The 4878-nt window shown below is 30.3% G+C and overlaps 1 pseudogene; it reads left to right on the top strand.

Annotated features, from left to right (window-relative positions):
• Positions 1-1603: 1603 nt before the first annotated feature.
• LOC108728217 (uncharacterized) lies at positions 1604-3812 on the top strand (annotated as a pseudogene).
• Positions 3813-4878: the final 1066 nt, after the last annotated feature.

The raw sequence follows: 4878 nt of genomic DNA, 5'->3' as shown, positions 1-4878 counted from the left end.
AATAGAGAAAGTATAACTGTACTCCAATGTGCGCCTATGAATTTCTGCCTATCGTGCTCGATTCGTTATGTCTCGCAACTGACTATCGCGCACAACGCCTCTTTTATGCGATTTGTCTCATCTATTGTCTGATGACCTATCATTCGCAAGCACCTTAAGAGTAATCGCCAAAATATATTTTACTAAGGGAAAAAAACAGATCTTACAGTGCATCAACGAACATTAATGTATTACTTTATACTTACAATTGGTCCATCAACTGAGCCTTGTTGCCAATGTCAATATCAAACTGAACCCGAAAATTCTTTGGCGTCTTCTCAGTGACGTTCTTCATAGTTAGATAGATAGTATTTATGCTATTGTATAAAGATGAGACATTCTCAAATAAAATATCAGCATTTACACATATGTATGCGACAGCATCAAATAACTCCTCGATGTTATCCATACTAACTGAGATTTTTACAAGAGACTTGAACCGACTGAAATCTTCCAGTTTACTGACAGAACGAAGAAAAATCATTGCTGTCTAGAATTTAGGGGCTGCAGAATAGGGATGTACGCTTGTAACAAAAAGGTTTAGACTATCGTGAAAAATATATTGTTTTCATACCTGCGCGCGCTCGTTTATCGTTTTTTCACTACCAAAAAAAGGTTAAGGAAGATTGCATTTCTTTTTCTTTGAGAAATTCCAAGTTATCTAACATGAAGGAAATGAGTCATCTATGAAAATGAGTCATCCTTACTATTAGTATTAAATACATATCGAACACTTTATTTAACTACGTATATCGAACTACTACTGAACGGTGATCATTATTGAAAGGTTCTTAATTACAGGGAAAGGAGAAAGAAATTAAAATGTATTTGAAAAGAAATCTCATTTTTCTTTATTTTTAATTTTTTTATTTTTAGCTTCTTTATTTTTTAAACTTGATATAATTGTTTTTGACGTTGCGCGATCATCAATTGTAAATATATTTTAAATACATTCTGTAACGCACAATTATTAACATGATTTCCACATCGCACAGTATTAGTAATATTCAGATTTCGTAAAGAATCTATATCTTCGTAATCAGCATCGAGGGTCTCAATGGTCAAGTCATCGCTATCGAGTATATCAGCCACCCATTATTCACGTCCTTTAAGGACGTTCTCCGACTGCAGTTGTGCTTAACCTAAAGTTTACTCGCGTCCACGCAATCGCCCCTACACACAGAAAATATTAGTTGAGTACCACCGTGTGCGCAGAAGTGTAAAAATGATCCTACTGCGTCACTCCGTGCGATGCGGCAACGCTGCTTTTTCGCTCCGCGTCTTTGTGTTGTGTTAGTAAGGTTATGGACACTAAATAATGTCGAATCCACGGAATAAAAGCGGACGCTATATTAGTAAAAAGAAAAGTGTGAGAAATATCAAAGCTTTGGCAGCTATGTCAAATGCAAAACAGAAGAAAATAATTCTAAAACTGTTAAATGAACAAAATAAAGATCACATAAAAATTATCGAAGGAAGTTACATTGTCCAGTTAAAATATTTAGCGAAAAATCTTAAATGCTTGAAATGCAAAAGTCTTCTAGATTTAGAAAAAGTGACGCAGGATAAGAGAATTGGTCTCCATTCCAGTTTTAGATATAAAATGCGATCAATGTGGTTTTTCTAATTCAGTGCACACTGGAAAAATTGAAAAAAATGTTTCACACATTAATGCAGGTATTATATTGGTAAGTCATTTCTGTAATTATTTAATCTATAAATGTATCTATTATAAAAAAATATTTAGATTTAAAGGTCTCCTACACGGTCAGTAATACTGAGTCAGTATTACTGATCAGTATTACTGATAGTATGCATTAGTTTTTACAATCTTATATGATCAGGTATTATTGATAATATTTCACTTCAGTTTGACATGATTTGACGTATATTATTATCTATGGCGATATTGATCTTAAGGAAAAAGCATGTATTTAAATCCAAATCAACGTCAGTATTCTACGTCAATCCATTAATATTAACCACACACAATCAATAATATTGTCAGTATTCGTTAATACTGACAGTATTACTGACCGTGTACAGAGGCTTTAAGTGAATGTACTTTGACAATTAAATTATAATTTAAAATAAACTGAAATAAGTGTTTTTTCGATTCAAATTTTAATAAAATGTATCAATACAATAACGCAATGATTAATTGTTAAAATTAAATAGAAGCTTTTTAATTAAGAAATAATGTAAATTTCAATATTACACACAAATAATTAAAAAAATAATCATATTAATATACTACTTTTATGTCATGTTTTAGGTGCCATGCATTCAGGTTCTGGAAGCACAGGCTTGAATAAAATCCTAGCCTGTGCAGATATTCCAAGTTTTTCAAATGACTTATACAAACGTTATGAAAAAATGATTGGATCAGTAATTGAATCAGAAGCAACTGACAGTTGTAAACGAGCTGCTTTAGAAGAAAGAAAGCTGGTGATCGAAAATATTAAGAATTTGTGTGAGCAATTGTAAGATATGTGAACAATTTAATAAATTTAATATGTTACAATTATATCGACTACAAAATAAAAAATAATTTAAAAATATATAAAAAACATGTTGTATGAATAACTCATAAAATGAGTTAAAATGGTATTATAAAATAAAGGCTACGAACTAAAATAATTGTAATTGCTACATAAACCGATACATAAACCAAAATAAATCTCAAAAATTATAAAGTAAAAAAGGGCTACGAGCCAAAGTGATTGAAATAATGTTACATTAGTCAGATAAAATATAATTTAATAACATGATATAAAACAAACGTTTCAACCTATCTTCGGTCATTCTCAATGTTAGTCAGATAATAAACAAAGGTTTAACGCATAATATGAAATAAAATATACACATGTGAAATTAAAAGTAACGAACAATAACGCAACGTTTAAAAATATCTAAGATCTATTTGATTTTATATCTTATTTTATTAGATATTCATATCATGCGTCAATTATTTTATTATCCGACTAATGAGAATGACCTAAGATATTTTTAAACGTTGCGTTATTGTTCGTTACTTTTAATTTCACATGTGTATATTTTATTTCATATTATGCGTTAAACCTTTGTTTATTATCTGACTAACATTGAGAATGACCGAAGATAGGTTGAAACGTTTGTTTTATATCATGTTATTAAATTATATTTTATCTGACTAATGTAACATTATTTCAATCACTTTGGCTCGTAGCCCTTTTTTACTTTATAATTTTTTAGATTTATTGAGCCTTATTCTTAACTTAATAAATAAAAAAAGTCATGTGGAACATAGCTGCAGATACTTCTTTTTCTTTTGATTTCCGACCGTTATTATACTTATAATTATTTTTTCTTTAGTAAAGATCATACATGTGAAGTATAACTTTTACTAACAAGTAACTTGTAAGAAGGAAATAATTATATAGTTAATATACTTTAAATTAATTATGAGACATAGATTTTTGCTATGCTTTAATTAAATTTATGTGTATTTCATATATATATTTATGTATATTTAATAAATGTGATCTTTTTTTTCTCTGTATATAATATAAATTTTAATATGCATAAATAAAGTCTTATTTTCTCTCATACATGTGTTTATAGGCCACAGGATATTGCTACAGATATTTACCCGCATCTAGGCATCATTAACTCATCTGCACAAATAGAAAGTAGTGAATTTGATAAGAATTTAGGAGAAATCGTAAATATTATTATTTCATATGATACTGGCTGGTCCAAGCGACGAAATGGTCGCAGTTATGATAGTTTGAATGGTTATAGCACTATAATTGGTTTTTTATCGGGAAAAATTCTGGACTATACTACTAGAAACAGAAAATGTTTAAAGTGTGAGTTAGGTCATAAAAAAGAAGACCATGATTGTCGCATGAATTTTCGCGGCAGCGCTAAGGCGATGGAGGCAGATGCTGGAGTTCAGCTAATAAATCACAGTAATGTTCTTCAAGAGGTCGGTCTACAGGTTAGAGTTATCATCGGGGATGAAGATAGTTCGATGATTGCAGCGGTTCGAAGAGACAAATCAAATGTTAATTTTTATAAATTGGCTGATAAAAATCATCTGACTAAAAATTTTTTTAACGAGCTTTATAAAATATCTGATAAGTACAAAAAATTGAAAAGAAAAGGCATCATTACACACTTAAAAAAATGTTTTTCTTATGCAATGTCGCAAATCAAAGCGAGAAGCTTGCAATTCAAATAAAAAGAATACCAGATCATGTATTTGGTAATCACGAGAATTGCGAAGACTGGTGCAAACCGAAAGAGAAACATGCGGTTAATTTGTCTGATCAAACTTTATATCAAGAACTAGTGCAATTTTTTGGTAAATATGCAGCGAATGCACATAAATTTTCTATATCAGCATCTAATCAAGCGAACGAGAGTTTCAATAATATTGTAACTAATAAAGCGCACAAAAATAAATGCCTCAGCAGGAGCGCTGCGTGTGATTTTAGGGTAGCGAATAGCGTCTGCGTAAAAAATGACGGAGAAAGCAGTATTTTAAATGTTCAAGAAAAATTGCGACTGTCACGAGGACCTCACACAGCGAAATATGCATTTAAATCAAATCATAAGCGATTTAAAAGGGCAGTAAGAGATAAGTCGAGAACAAAAATATTACGAAGGATCCAGTTAAAAAACAATAGAGAAAATTTAAGAAAAGTTACGGAAAAAGCTGAAGGTACTACATATAAAAGTAATTGTGGAATTGATGAAGCAATGAATAATATTAATATAAATATAAATAAAGATAGCGGAGAAATGTTAAACATTGCAAACAATATTGTTTACTTCGATTTGGAAACGACAGGA

Source organism: Mycetomoellerius zeteki, unplaced genomic scaffold (genome assembly GCF_001594055.1).
Source record: "Mycetomoellerius zeteki isolate Tzet28-1 unplaced genomic scaffold, Tzet1.0 scaffold59, whole genome shotgun sequence".
NCBI lineage: Eukaryota > Metazoa > Arthropoda > Insecta > Hymenoptera > Formicidae > Mycetomoellerius > Mycetomoellerius zeteki.
This window is presented reverse-complemented; position numbering and strand designations above follow the sequence as displayed.